The 15874-nt window shown below is 38.0% G+C and overlaps 1 protein-coding gene and 1 long non-coding RNA gene across 2 annotated transcripts in view; one reads left to right on the top strand and one right to left on the bottom strand.

Annotated features, from left to right (window-relative positions):
• The window catches only part of LOC108446057, a 28209-nt gene extending 27672 nt beyond the window's left edge, over nt 1-537 (bottom strand). Inside the window, exon 1 of the long non-coding RNA XR_001861167.1 lies at nt 236-537. This is a non-coding gene — a long non-coding RNA (uncharacterized LOC108446057). The remainder of the gene's footprint in view (nt 1-235) is intronic.
• ROBO2 (roundabout guidance receptor 2) overlaps nt 1-15874 on the top strand; it is a 1044784-nt gene that overhangs the window by 94424 nt on the left and 934486 nt on the right. The window lies entirely within an intron of this gene.

Raw genomic sequence — 15874 nt, 5'->3', positions numbered from 1 at the left:
TATAATAGAGGAAAGACTGCTGGGGTTTTGAGGATAACAAATGGAATTCAGGTTTGATTAGCTCTGGTTTCATTAGGCTTTATAGGTTGCTAAGGAAATACTCATGTAAATGCTAATGTATATTAAAAAGTTACTAGCCTTAAAATTCCTCTATCTTGCCTTTTTATCAACATGACCTGCTACAAAAAAGTGTTTAGCTAAAGGATGTTCACAGAAAAAGAAAGTTCCTACTTACTGCTTCATGAAGAAGGTCTGCGGGTGGAAGACGTGCTAAAAACTTGTCTTCCTTCTCCCTTGTAAGTTGTCAGCAGGCAGCTGATCCATAGGGTAGAGACAGCTATACCAGCAACACTGACAGGGACAGCTCAGCACCCCCCAAACTCTTAGGGGAGCTGGCTCTGCACCTCTTGCACTGCAGCGCAGATTTTGGAGTTTTGAGATGCTCATGAGTGGGAGCTGGCAGCAGCTCCAGGTTTTGCACCCGTGCGTGGGCAAAGTGAGCAGCGTCCTCTCTTCCCCTGGCTTATGCTGTGGGGGCAGCAACCTCTTGCAGAAGGGTGGCAAAAAAAGACAGCTGAAGGCGATAATGTCTTTCGCTAGCACAGCTAAATTTGCGAGGTGCCGTTGCTCAGCACCCTCATTGCCAAGTACACCGTGCGTTCCGTCGCGGCTGTGAAACAGCAGATCCCTTTTTGGGGGAATAACATTCTCCATGGGCACAGTCGAACAGCAGACGTGGGCTTAGGGGATGTTTGCCATCCTGGCTACCCCAAAATGTTGTTGCATCCCATGTCAATCTGTGCCCAAAACTGTTGCCCTCTCCCTGAGAGCCTGTGGCCAGAAAGTGGAACCGGGGGCAGAGTGAGTGGAGTTCTAGCCCTTGACTGAGGTAATTGAGGGTCACTCCACCATTTTTCCCTTTTTCCCCAGGGAGCTAGTAATATTTAACGATTTTGTATCTAAAAGTTTACTGTTATTTTTTGTCTGCTGTTATTTCTTCTTTTTTCTTTTAGTAAACTATTGTTTTTTCACTTACATCTACTGGTATTAGCTTTCCCTTAATGGTGGAAAAGGGTTGGATAAACTAAAGGGTAGGTAACTCATTTTAGAGTGTCCCCCTTAAATTGTCTTAAACCAAGATGTTTGCTTTCATAATTTAGGACTCCAAATAGGAAGGAATAGATTTTTTGATACTCTGTAAAATATTATCTGTGGTGTTTTTCTGTCATATGAAGTCAGTTCTAACTTGAGTTGAAAACCATTTTGCTTATTTTTACTGCATTTTTCATATTACAAGTAAATTGCACAGAAGATGAAGTCTCATTCTCATGGGGTTTAGATGCCCTTTTTTTAGGGAGCACAATTGCTTCTTTGCGTTTAAGTACTTGGTGTCAGGGTGCTGGAACAAAGACATCCAAAACCATGGTATTCTGGGCAAACTGAGTGACTTTGAAATCTGAATTTAATAATATTTATCAAGTCCTTACAAAAACAAGTATTAGTATGTGATTCTGAAATTATATTATAGGCATCACTCAAGTCTAAGTTGATATTAACTAAGTTGAAATCTTTTGATTGCCCACAAAACCACGGTATTTCAGTTGTTCTGAATGTAAAAATATATTTGAAGGTAATCCTTTCAGATCTGACAGACTAAGGCAGAGTGGTGCATGCTGCTCTGTCAGATAAGTGTTGTTTCAGCCTCGGTGAAGGAAAAGAGTTGTCATTTGAAGTATAGGGTGACTGACTCATCCCAGAGTGACTTGGTACAAGTTTTCTTCCTGTTCAAAAGCTCATCATGAAAGACAGAAGTTTTTTAAATTTGGAGGAATTTGTGAGGATTTCTAGGGCAAACTCAAATTTAGGGATATTGAAACTTCATTAAGTTTGCCAAACATTTGGCATTTGGAAATGGTTCAAGCAAATAAAAAGAATGTATCTGAAGTTTTAAAATGTTTTAGCTGATTTTGACATATTCTGTTTAGTGCTCTCCCTTCATCTTGAATTGTACTTCCAAATGTAGTCTTATAAAATGAATAACGCTTTTAAATACTTTATATTCAGTGGTTTTCCTGTCTTCAGGAATTCACAAGCCCTTCTGTTTTCGAAGATACATATTTTCACTTCTAAATTTCATTCTTAATTCTCTGTAAATTCAAAATTTAAAATGGAGCCAGGCGAAGACACCATACCATGTTTTGCTGTCTGTCACTTAACATGACTTATTAGAAAGTCAAATGGGGAATAACTCTTTTAGGCAACTGTGTCATGGAAATGGGGCTTGGATTGTTTTGATTGCAAAACCTGTGCATCAGGAAGCAATGGAAACAGCACTCTCTTGGTAGTTGTTCAGACAGGTGGATCCATATGGTTGGCAGGCAACAGGTGTGCTTTTCTGGACTTGAGGCCTCATGTGAAATATCATTCTGTTTTGGAATTTGACCTGCTAAGAAAACCAAATATCAATACTAGCAACAAAACCCCACCAAAAAACGCTCCCAAAAAAGCTCTCAAAGAAACAAGGAAACAAAACCAGTTTAAAAAGCTACAAAAACCAAACCCTCAATAAACCAACAATATCAAACCCCTTTAAATACCACTGTTTTCCAGATCAAATGTATCTGAAAGTGCCTTACAAAGTTGAGTGAGTTAAAAATGAAGAACCAGGTGTAGGAAAAAGGAACAAAAATAACATGAGTCTGCACCTCAGTGGAGTATTGGCAGGTGGCTGCAGGGGCTGAAGAAAAGTGGAGGAGCAGCAGGTAATAGAGGGGAATGCTATTATCCAGCTTGAGGTCTGCTCAAGGTGACTTTTAGAGACACGGAGAAAAGTTTTGATTTGCCTTCTGAAACAGACCCCAGGGAAATAGTCTGTTGCAAAGTGTTCCGAGGAATTGCTTCTTGTACCACAGAGTTTTGCATCGTGTACTTCTTGGGTTTGGGGTTATGAATAGTTTGATGCAGGGAAAAAATCATATGTTCAACCTTGGGCACTTTTCTTCATCCTAGGTCCTCAAGCTAAATGAAGGAAAAAGATTTTCTAGAAAAGCACAGCACAATTGATGCAGCCTAGGCACGAGTTTGTTGAGAGAAATTTTGAGGACATCGGCTGCAAACATTGTTTAACAAACACTTTAACAGTAAGAATACTATAAAAATGTGAAACTATTGGGAGAAACCTTGCTGTTAAATGAAGAACGTAATTTGATGATTGAAGAGGTCATAAAACTCTTCAAAGAACACTTTATAGCTCTGATTAATATAATTCATTTAATTAAAAAATATAATAGTAAAGGATGGAAAAATATCTTGAAAAAGAAACTGACTTTGAAGAGTTCTCCAAAATGCTAGCAGGAAACATGTTAAAAGAACCTAGAGGTTTATAGCCTGGCAAATGAGTGATACCAGGAGGTCTGTTCAGATTGCAGAAAAAGCTGAAAATAACAGGATGTATTCTAGTGCCATGCCTGTATTTTAAAAAAAAAGAGAAGAATTTATCCAAAGCAAGGCCAGAATACCAGCCACAGCTATTTCTCATATAGCTGCTTCTAAATGTTCCCTTCATTGCTGTTGGAGCTTTGTTTTGGTCTAGTTGGGAGGTGTGTGAAGATGAATTCAGAGATCCAGCACACAATTCATACAACTGGGAGGAAGGCAAACCCCAAATCTAAACAAGACCAAACACAAAAGTAAAAAAAAAAACTCCCACCAGCAAAAAACACCTCAAAACACACAAACAGCAACAAAAATCCTTTTTTTTTTTTTTTTAATGTTTTTATTTAAGCAAGACTGGATATGAAAAGGTGTGGTTCAAACTATAGTAGATGTAAAATGGTTTGGGTTTTAACTAAATTTATTCTTGGCACATGAGCAGTCTCAGCCTGGTACACAAGAAGGGTTGAGAAGCTGCTGTGTCATTGCCCTTTATGCAGTAGTCTGGAAATGAGCATGCTCACTGGGCATGGGATCCGTCTCCTAAACAGGCTGCTAAAATCATCAGTCTGTTTGGGTTTTTGTCTGAACGCTTGTAGTGTCCCTTTGTATAGCAAGAAAATATTCCAGCAGTGTCTGGAATCCATTTTTCAGGTAACTATCCTGAAAATCACCCTGAATAAATTAACTATTAGGATTAGGAAATTGTTCTTGAATGTCTGATATCAAAGTTTAAATGCACTTTGCCTTCATTAGAAGTGGGTAGGTGAACTGACTTTTAAAGCACTGATAACAGCATGCTGACGTGGGTTATTTTTTCAACACATTAGTTTAGGCTCAATCCTGAGAAAAAAGGAGTCTTGTGTTTAGATCTTGTTAGAATTGAAGTCTCAGCTGAAGAAGATTTATGCTAACTTGAATTTTACTTTCAGAGAGCATAGCATGTTATTTACCCTGCTTTTCCTTCACAAACAAAATAGTTACTTAGCTCAGCTCCTAGTATCACGTGTACTGGGAGTATGAAAGACATTTAATTATTGTTTATCTGCAATTGATGTCCACATAGAAGTATGATGACAAATTCCCTGGCTGATACTGATTGTCTATGTTACTTTTTCCAAAGACCTCAGTGTGGCTGCTCTCATACATTCCTGTGTAACTTAATGGTGCATCTGAGCCTTTAAACATATTGGCATAAAAATCAATAAATAAACAGAATGTAATATACAGCAAGAGACTAGACTTGAAAAATTGATGTATCCAGCCTAGAAACTAAAGATCCCTCTTTGTCACTGTAACAGGTACAGCCAAGGCAGGGCTATAGTGCTTTGGGGTAGAAACTGGTTTAGAAGATGTATTAGCTAAAGACACACTAAAAGTGATTAATTACTTCCTGGTGTCATATTTGTAGAATTTCTCTTCTGCAGGCATGAAAAACTGAAAAATGGAGTCCTATTCCCACCTGTGCTGCTTCTTGGTGTAACTTAGGAGTTGGCAGAGATCCACATATGGGGAGGCTTGTATTATTTTCACATTTAGTATGTGCATCATTCACCTGTACTTTGAAGCTCTCTGTGTTCAGTCTACTTGCACTGCTAGTCTTTCCACCTGCTAGTCTTCATTTAGAAATGTTTAAAAAGAAAAGTTGCTTTTAAATTAATACTTATAAAACTTGGTGCCTTTTATAAGGTGCTTTGATTTTTAACTCCTTGACTGTAAAGGAAACCAAATTTCTAATTCTATCCATTCTGTCAAAGGCCTCAAAAGTGCCTTAGAACTTCATAATCCAGACTTTTGGTGCAGAGTTGCAACTGTTCAGAATAGTGATGGAAGTCCAGGAAAAAAATAAAGGTGTTCCTTGGGGAATCCTCTAAGTGATGAACAGCACTTTTCCTGTTATGCCTAGGTAAACAGATTTATTCATTCAGCTGGAATTAGCATTATGCATGAACCATGGGACAATGTTTTGGCAAGAAAGAGGCTTGTCGTGAGATTTCCAATAAAGAGTTGAGATGAACGATTGTATGATCACTTAATCTTGTGAAACGCAGCACAAAACACTAAATGTATTACAGCACGTGTTTAAATGATAACAAATCCTGATGTTAGACCTTCTAGAAAACAGTCCTTTCTTCACTCAGTTACTGCTCTTAGAAGGGATTTCTTTCCACTTTGGAGCTATTTACTCTTCCCTTTTGTTGTTGACTAGTGTGTTTTGATACATGCTTTTAATTTTTTGGCTTCTAAATGCTTGCATTTATTTACAAATTTATGCAAAGAAACCCCCCCAAATCTGTATGAAGTAGAAATCTATATTGCATAACTATGCTATATAACATATAACATCTATATAATAATTACAAAATTATATGCACTGTATATTTTATATTGTTTATTACAAGAATATTCATAATCTAGTGTACAGCTCATAGGTAATATCATGAATCAAGTTGTAGAAATATCACATCCATTACAGAAAAAAATCTGCATCTCCTTTGTTGTTTTCAGGGGTACTTTTGGAGGGGGTTTTGCTAATTAGTAAGTGATTTACAAAGTAATAACGTGATTATCAACTTTGTGGAGAACAGGTGATAGGCAAGACAGCTTCAGTAAATGAGTGTGACTTCTACTTGCTGTTTAAAAATTACTTCTTGGTTTTGATAGGAAAGTTATCACTGTGGCAGGAATTAAAGTTGGGATCTTCTAACCTGATTTCACAGAATCATGGGCTGGTCTGGGTTGAAAGGGACCTTAAAGCTCATCTAGTTCCAAAATCCCTGTATACTGGGCAGGGACACCTTCCACTAGACCAGGTTGCTCAGAGCTCCATCCAACCTGGCTTTGAACACTTCCAGGAATGAGTCCACAGCTTCTCTGTGCAACCTCTTCTGGTGCCTTGCCACTTGCACAATAGGGAACTTCTTCCTTACAGCTGATTTAAACCTACCCTTCTTCCGCTTAAGGCACTTCGTCCTTTTCCTATCACTCTATACACTCCTGTGAAAAGTCCCTCTTGAGTTTTTTAGAAATGAATTTAAAAATTAAATAAAAATCTAGACTCTTGTAGACTTAAGTACTCAAATTTGGGTGTAGGGGCCTGAAATAAAATTAGTTTTGTATAACTGAGTGTTAGATATACTGAAATACTAGCACAAAAATTTGTGTTTGGGCTAGTATTTGAGTATTTTGGTAAATAACTTGCCATATTGGCTTTGTGTGTTTGCTCAATGTACACCTGTAGCTGCAAAATACATTTATATCATATATTAGTGGATATGTCTGCATAATCTTTTGGTGAAGGCTCTTAAACAGAGAATTATAAAACTACTCACATCCCAGCTGCTGCATATTCTCTGGGTGCTATTGGTCGTCCTTGTTCATGTCAAGTACCTCTGCGTACACGCATCATCCCCGTAATTTTCATCACATTAATGGGATTCATTAGCTATTTAGGAGGAAGAGACCTGTCAGATGATGTAGAGTAGAAGTAGATTAACTTTGAGGCTTTATTGGAAACGGTGAATTAGTGTCCTGCAAATTCCCTGTGAAGGTGTGTCTGGTGTGTGTATACAAAGTAAATAAGAGTGGTGGTGACTGAAGGCAGAACCTCTGCAGCTGGGCACACACTTTCCTTTTTGATTCCAAATGTAACTGCTTGGAGCAGTTCCTGTCCATAAGGATAGCCAAGTGTCAGGGATTTGATAGCTATGAAAGAGTAAAAATCCTGATAAAGGAAGTGCTCATATTGGCAGCTCTGTGTGGTGGCAGGGAGGGAGAAAGAAAGAAAATAGGTTACAGTATTTCATAATGTAATTACAAAAGGTGATTTAAATTTGATTGTCTGCAAGAAATGCCGATAAGGGTGAATCTCTGTGCACTTGGAGATCTGAATGCTGAGGCCAGATCAAGTCTCTGCAGACTTGTGTGGAAAAGCACAGCTATTTCATGACCTCCTTCTCTTTCCCATTAGGCTCCTGCCTGGTAAAAGCAGGACATACTTTGAGATGCATTTTATAAATGCAGAAATGGCCGTGTACTTTTCAGATACAGCTGAAAAAAAATTACTTCTGTTCATTCTTTGTGAGAAGAGATCAAAAAAGAAAGAATCTTAGGTAATCCCTTTAATTTAAGCAGAGCGAAGTACATATATGTGCCCCACTCAAATTTTCTTCTCATATAAACAACTTAGAAGAAAAAAGTCTTAAAAGGCAAGAGAATATGTTGTTGCATGTAAAAAAAGAATTCCTATTTTCTCATGCTGTAAATTCTAATTCTTTGAGACAAACTCAATTGCATTTTTTCTGTAGGAGCAGTTTGTGGTGAGCTGTGGCTTGTGAATAGGTTTTCCCTGCTTTTTTGTTTTTCTTCTCCTATTTATCTCCAGTAGTATTTATATGTCAGCAGCAACCTGAAGTTGTATAAAACCAAACCACTTCAAGGTCTTTACAATCAGAGTGCATTGGCTCTTTCACCCATACTCTGAGGAATGGCATTGCCAACATGCTCCACTATTTCAGCCTATGTTTACTTCAGCTTCTTTAGGCATTGTTGCTTGATCTCCATTATAAAACAAGTGTCCAGAAAGCTGACTGAAAAAATATTTGCTCCCCACTCCATCCTCCTTCTTCTTTATCTTCTCTATCTGTCCTTAACACCTGTAATTCCAGTTTATCTTAATGATAGAAATACCTGGTCTGGCAGCTAATCTAAACTCATATGTTCATATGATTTTTATTGGAAAAAGAAGGGCAGAAGTTATCTTATTGTATCTGAAAGTTTTTGTGAGACCCAGGGCTTGGAATGGAGAACAGAAATAAAAAGCAGGGTTTGGGTTTTGTGGGGTTCCTCTTGCTCACAGAGTGTACATGTAAAATAGGTGAGGTGCAGTAGTAGAAGACACTGGAGAGATACATGGAATTGTTACTGGTCAGCAGTTTAAATCTGCTCCTGCTAAAAAGCCAGGCTGATACCTGCTCAGAACAGGAACCTGTATGGAAAGAAGATATCCTATGCTAGATACATATTTCTGGTGAATTAATGCCGTACAAAAATGTTTTGCAGCTCTTGCAGGAAAGAGCTCTGTACTCACCAAGTAGAGAAATGGGATGTCTGTGTCTTTATTGGAAGGGTTTGTAATTCAAGCCTCAGTTTGTTCATAGCTGACTTCATTAAATTACAGACCTGAGGGATAGAGTGCAGCCACCTAAGTTACTGAGCTTAACTGTTGAGACCACTCAAATATCATCCTTCCATTGTTCCTTTGGTATTGATCTTAAGATTATGTACTTTGATTTTAACCACTTCAGTTCTATATTTGCTGCTTTCCCTTTCCTTCCTATTTATATTGTAGCATGCCTTTGGGCTCATTTTCTGATTGTTTGCATGAAATTCCTCTGTCTCCTGGGACGTTTGGATAAAATGTTTAAAAAAACCCACGAAACACATTCTCCTAGTTGAGGTACTTGTGTGCAGCAGTTGTCCTCTCCTGGGACGTTTGGATAAAATGTTTAAAAAACCCACGAAACACATTTTCCTAGTTGAGGTACTTGTGTGCAGCAGTTGTCTTTTCCTTGTGAAGTGCTGGTGTTCCTGCTTGCTTTAGGTACTACTTCTTCCTTCTTGGTTAGGAACTAGACCAGGAAAGTTTTCATCTGCTTTGCTAATCATGTTAAACAGCTTTGTATTAAAAGTTGTAAATATTGCTGTGCATGCCCTCTAGTAAAACTCAATGTTTACAGTAAATTACATTGCATGAGATTTCACTTTTAATTAAGCATGTGGTTCCTCAGGCTTGATATTAGAGCTTCTTTAACCTGCTGCACTTAAAGCTTGCTCAGCAGTACAACCTGTGGGGTTTTTTTTCCTTGCCATTGACAGCAAGCATAATCAATCCTTATAAGGAAGCAATTCTAAAGGTTTTTTTCTAGAAAAAAATATAGTTTGGAGCTTAAACAATGCAGAAAACTTGCTGCTACATAACAAGGTGTGAGCAAGCTTATAGGATGGAAAAATACAACAGATATCAATAATATCACTCAAGGAAATATCAGTAGATCTGAATGGAATGCTAAGAAAATGTGTTGTTCAAGCAATACTTTTGTGCAGAGGATACTGGGTAAAATATTGTTAACTAAAATGTATTATCTCTCACAAGTACATTTTACAATGCAGAGCAGAAGTTTGTATAAAAACTTAGTATTTTTCTTGCCAATAGCTTGGTACTAGTGAAATCAGAAATGTAGGGAGATATGAAAAATGAAGCAGCTGCTTCAGAAACAATTTTTTTTTTATTAGACCATGTAAAATGTGTATCAGTTGCATGAATAGGTTGAGAATCCCTAAAATATCTCTGAGAGGAAAAAAAACTCCACACTTTTGACACTGTTAATAAATATGAATTTAATAACATTGCTAATATATTTAATTTGTATTTGAATGCTAGTTTATGTCAAAGCAAAAATATGAAAAGTGGCAGGTGTTCTTATGGTGCCACCCCTATGTGACATACACGTTGTCTAATGTTACATTTAACGAGAGAGAAACAGGCCATCTTGGCATATAATCCTTGATTTTTATTTCTTTAACCAACTCAGTGATAAGATGCACTTTATATATCCTTTTACCTTTACACTTATTGATGCCTCAAATGTGTGCAAAGCCTAAATGACTTTGAGAGGAAAACGGGTACGTATTCCATGCAGACCTCTCAACAGTGTGAACTGCGTCAGTGACTGAAATAATGTGGTTGATTTAAATGCAGTAACTCAACCAGTAAGACCACTTGGTTTGGGATATTTTTTGGTGGTGTTTTTTTGTTTTAGGCAATCTTTCAATTTTGTAGGTTTTCTGGTTTGGTGGGTTTGGGGTTTTGTTTTTTTTTTTTTTTTGCATGTGTGAGGGGGAATTTTTGTAGCTGAAACATACCTCAGGCATGTAGTCTGGCTGTGTTTTGGCTTCCAATGAAAAAGTTTTCTTTACAGAAAGAGGTAAAAAGCAAAAGTAGCCATGAATGTGTTCAGAAATGAAATGGCTTGTAGGTCCTCACAAGGGTCTAAAGCTGGAACAAAGTACAGGAGACAAGTAGATATAATTTGCCATTCCTTACCTCTACCGTACATAGACAAATTTGAAGGCTATCAACCGAAGGATGCTTATGGGCAACAAAATTTTGATAAAATTAAATTAGGTGTGGTTGTACTATCTGAAATTTAGTTTCTTCTAAAACTTATAGTATGACTGTTTTTGGAGGAGTATTATGGAGTCTTATTTTAAGATATCTCCTTAATGCATCTCCTACATTATGATGGGTTATTTTTCAGATTCATAGGCTAATGCAACAGGGTAACCCTACAGTGAAAGGCTCTGTACTTCTGATGTTCTGAAGGTAATTAGCTATTGCACTTTAGCTCATTACTTCATAGGTGATAAATTTCTTTGGGGAGAAATGCTTTTAAAGAGTTTGACAAGTTTAATTAATCTATTAAAACTTTGACTCTTGGATGAATTTACAAGAAACATCATCCTGTTTCAAGGGCAGCTCAGCTACCACCCTCTACAACCATGTCAAAATGGCACTAAGGAGCACAGAAAAGACTAATTTGACAAAGGAAAAAGGTATTTTTGTACTTGTACATCCTGAGTACAGGCACTATATACTCTGAACATGAACTTTTGCTGAACATGCAACAGAAGAAAATGCTGTCTTGGTACTGTCCATATAAAGTGGCAACAGGTAGTTAATACTCAAAGCAAAAGAAATTCTTGCAGTTAGATGCCATCCCTTTTCCACTGGGAATGGTATTATTGAATCTCAAAATCAAGGAAAAGAATATTAATGTTGTACTTGGAACGCAAATTGGAGTATTCAAAAGGCAAAGCCAGACTTTGGGCTTACTTAAACATTTGCATTCTGAAGTGTTTTAAAGTAGTGTATATTTTTTCTCTTTTGCTTCACTTGATGTACAAATTATCTTTAAGAAGCAGCCATTTGTCATTCTTGGTTTTTCTTTCTAGTTCCATATGTTCATTTCAGTTTCTAGGCTGCTGTTCAAATCCTGCTCTGAAGGCGGAATTCCAATTTTTTTCTGGATTTTTTCTTTACTACATGTGGTGTTTCTAATATCTGACTTAAAAATATTTCTTTTTTACAACAAGTCTGTAAGTCAAAGTAGTATAATTGTGGGTGTTTTGCTCAGTTATGAGGTGGTAAGACTGAAAGCCAGTGGGCACCCCTTTTGAATCACTGAAAGTATGACCACATATCAGTGTACTTTGCCCTGTGAAACACCAGTATATCAGTCAGAAATCAGGTGGCATTAACACAATTTTCTGTTGAGAATATTCAGGAGCTGGACATCAAGGTTTGGCCACAAATCAAATGAAGAAATTTTTCCAGTTTATTTTGGGGACTTTCCTAACTTTAATTAGATTCTGCTGTGTAAAGAACCCAATTCCTGAGACCTGCTTTAACTGTAGTCATATTTTTCTTTCTTCTTTTCAGTTTTACAATTTTTTTGTTTGTAATCATCATTCTCAACAGGAATAGCCATAATCCTTAATAGGAAAGAATGCTGTTGATATGTCTTATTGCCACACAGTTCTAATTTATTCCAAGGCAGTATCATTGGATAATGAAATGGAAAATGAGTTAGTTAATAAAAAAAAAAGAAAAAATCTGTAATTGTATAATTAAAGACTGTAATATCACAAGCGTAGAGAAGACTGAAGGTTCAGGGGAAAAAAAAAAAAATCTTTTACCTATGTGACAGCTGGCAAACTTTTGTCCCACAGTCAAATTTCCTTACTAACATGAAAATGACCAATGCTGCAGAGTGGGACATGTCTGTTAACTTAATGTATATGTTTTATTAAGTAGTTTTGTCTATTTACAGGTTAAATCAAATAAAAGCTCAGCCAAGAGCTAAGCTACCAGCATTTTTTCACTTCTTGCTCCCTGCATGATGGATTTGGTGTGTACAGCTCAAGGTGAAATGTCTCTGTCCATTGAAACTTGTGCCTACATATTAACCAGAGTGTTGTGATTGCCATCCAAATGCCATCCCAAAATGCATTTGGAATTTTTTGGCTATTGATTGAAACTGGATACAAAACGAACAAGGAATCACTTGGTGGCAGTGGGGCTCCTAATGGGCAGCTGACTCTTAAACTGTGTTCTAGCAGGACACAGTCCTATTGATCCAGCCCTGTAGTGTTGAGTGTGTGGGCACAAAAGCATGTGTGTGCAGTGGGGCTTGGCATGTAATTTGCTGATTTATCAGGAATTGTTTCCATCATAAGTGGTATTGTACTGCCATGGATGTAGGGCCGCAGCAGGAGATCAGTGTCCACCTCATGGACACTTGCTGCCCTTGAAAGAGGGGTAGAACAGAGGGGTTCCTGCAAGGATTTCTTCTATTTGCAATTCATGAAAGGCCGTTTGCTCCAATTCGAGTAAAGAGTGTTTAGCAGCAACAGTAGTACTTGCATACACCTCAAGGCAAAATATTTTCTTAGAGCCCTGGGTGTTCACTTTTAATTCTACTAAAAATATTTATCGCTTCTTTCACAATGTCCTTCTGCATTAGCTGTGTTTTGGAAGAAAGGGTAACCCAGGCAACCCAACACTCTAGCCCTTAGGCAGCCTGCAGGCAGTCAGCCTTTACAGAATGATAATAATAATAAAAGACCCCTCACAGTGCTAGCAGCAAATTCAACAGCACTTTTGAAAGGTGAAAGTCTGTACCTCTGAGGTAAAGCAGAGGGGAAAACAGGCAGCATGACTAAGTGCTATTTCTGTTAGGTTTATAACAGTGCCTTGGAGATTTAATAAAATAAGATTTTTAGATGATTTTGGAAACAGACTGAGCCATATAAGGACAGCGTCCTGAGATGAAGGGCCAAGGCAAGAAGTGCAGGAGAAGCAAAATTCTTCATGCTCTGTAGCAGCAGGGTGAGGTATTTATACCTGATGCTCTGCAGCAGCCACAAAGGGCTGAGGACAGCAGATCCTTCCCACTGGCTTAACTTAGTGGCAGGAGAGGCTGACTTGGTTGTGCAAAGCCTATTTGCAGTCTTGAGCTTGTTCTCACACACCATAGAAAGGAGAACTGTCTGGAGCAGGCTGAGAACAGGATGAGTAGTCCTCAGCTTGCTCAGGCAGACAATCCCTCCTCCGCAGGAAGACCCCATTAATTTTAGACATCAAGGCTTTCCTGGACAAATTTGCATCCACAGACTGAAAGGTTTTAACACTGTATGACAGATGACATCTATTTTATCTGTTTCAATTTCTCTTACTAGTTTGAGAAATGTTTTGGCTGAGTCAGTGGAGGGGAGTGATTTCCCAGGAGGGAGTAAACTCTTCTTTGCCTTGGACAATAACTGATCTGGTGCCAGGGGGAGAAGGGACAGTGGAGTGTAAGAGGCCAGGGGAGCAGGAGCCTCATGTGAATGGACATAAAGTGCAGAAAGGTGTGAGGAGCAGCCCCTCAGTCCACAGAGGACATGGCAGATTTGTCTGGACCACAGAGACCTAGGCAGGGTTTACTAAAACTTGGAAAAAATACATTTAGAAACAAATGCTTGTCCTGGTTTGGTGAGTTTTCCCATCTTAAAATGGTAATTATTCTGATTAGTAGCCCACCAACTCCTTGTTTATTGTTTTTATTATAAAAGCCTTGAGATCTATTTTGATTAGATTTGTTCAGTCTAGAAAAGACTCCATAACTGAAAGCTTTGGCCAGCTGGGGATCTAGTCTTACCAGGCAATAGACAACAAACAGGGCCTGGAATTGCAGAAATAAATAGCTGTTCCCAAAGTGAGGGTTATGTCTTCCTTTGGGCTGGATATACTTCTTCCAGCCTTACTGCAGCATCTATTCTACACAGTGGACTTGAGAATTGCAGTTGGGACCCTGTGATTGTAGGAATAACTCTAAAAACGCTTTATTTTTGAAAAATATGAAACTTTGCACAACTTTGGATGTGTTGGCCTTGAGTTAGAGTGATTTTGTTAAGAGCTTCATAACTTGTGTTCACACCTTGTGATTCCTGTGTTGGGAGTGGCTGTTCACTTCCCTTAGATTTGCTAATGCCACTTATTATATAAGGTAGGTTGGTAGAGGAATAATATAAGTTATTCCTGGCTGTTGGGGTTTTTAAAATTTATTTCAATGGTTATCAAGTTATGTCCAGCATTCTCAGTTGTTTCTTCAGTTAAGATAGAGAGGAGAAATGCACGTTTGGGAGAGCAAGATGGATCGCTGTGAGCATTAGATACCTAAATAAGGGTAAGGAGTTACAACTATCCCATATCCCAAACAGAAAAAATTAAAAAGCTTGATAAATATCAGTTTGTTAGGTGAACAGGGCAGATTACCTTGTTGGAGAGATGGTGCTATATAGAGTATGATCTATTTTAACCCATCTGTAGAGGCAGAGGCCTTACCAAGATGGACCTATATTGATTATTTGTTATTTGGGTTTCCATAATTCCGTTTGGTCTTGTTTTTCCCTTTTACTGGCAAACCTTGCATCTAAATTATAATCTGCATTTTGCTCCTCTTCCTGCTTCTAGGGGGTTAAATTAAGTTTTCATAACCTTGTCTGCAGACTCCTGCTAAGAATGTTCATAGTGCAGAGTTGTTAGCACGGGTGAGGATGTCATCATATGCACGTGCAAAGGGGAAAGATGATGAGATCTTCAGACGTAAAATGAAATTTTAAGTTTTTTATGTTCTTGTTGGCTGTATGTATATTTGGGTAAAGGTAAGTTTTTCTACAAGGCTGCTGTAGCACTCGTGCCTGCACAGGATTCCGGGACCATTTCTTATGGAACCTTGTAAAGCAAAGAGCTCTTCAGACCCTTTAGTGGGTATATCTGTTGTCTGCCCTAACCCCACAGGCTTTTATTACATTTGAAATATGCCATGGCTCAAATTGAAGTTAAGGAGTTGCATCAGGCACGTTGTGGGGTTATTGGTATGTGTTTTTTCACTGCAAGAGATCTTTTTTTAACTTCTTCAGCTAAATGTATAGCAGCTAAAAATGGAGCTGTAATTTAGTAGTCTAACTCATATTAGATGATTATTCTTCCTGTGGTTTTTAATAGATAAACTAAATGGATGACAGTTGTATGAATGTAACATTGTTCAGCAATGACAGATTTTTCTGTTCGCCTTTATGGCTGGTATATTATTTTTTGAGAAGCTGAGGCTTTGGAGCAACTTCAGATTCCTGATTGATAAAGATCAAATAAAGTACTAAAATAGGTATGAAAACTGACAGAGAATGTGAGTGGCATCAATTTCAACCCACCCCCTCCCTGCTTTAAATTGGTCTATGTGATGAACAAATGTAAGTTATTAAAAATCTGTGTGTGTGTGAATTTGTGTGTGTAAAAAAAGGAATGAAATAACACCAACCTCAGCTACAAATCACAGCA

This window comes from Corvus brachyrhynchos, unplaced genomic scaffold (assembly GCF_000691975.1).
Source record: "Corvus brachyrhynchos isolate BGI_N302 unplaced genomic scaffold, ASM69197v1 scaffold152, whole genome shotgun sequence".
Classification (NCBI taxonomy): domain Eukaryota; kingdom Metazoa; phylum Chordata; class Aves; order Passeriformes; family Corvidae; genus Corvus; species Corvus brachyrhynchos.
This window is presented reverse-complemented; position numbering and strand designations above follow the sequence as displayed.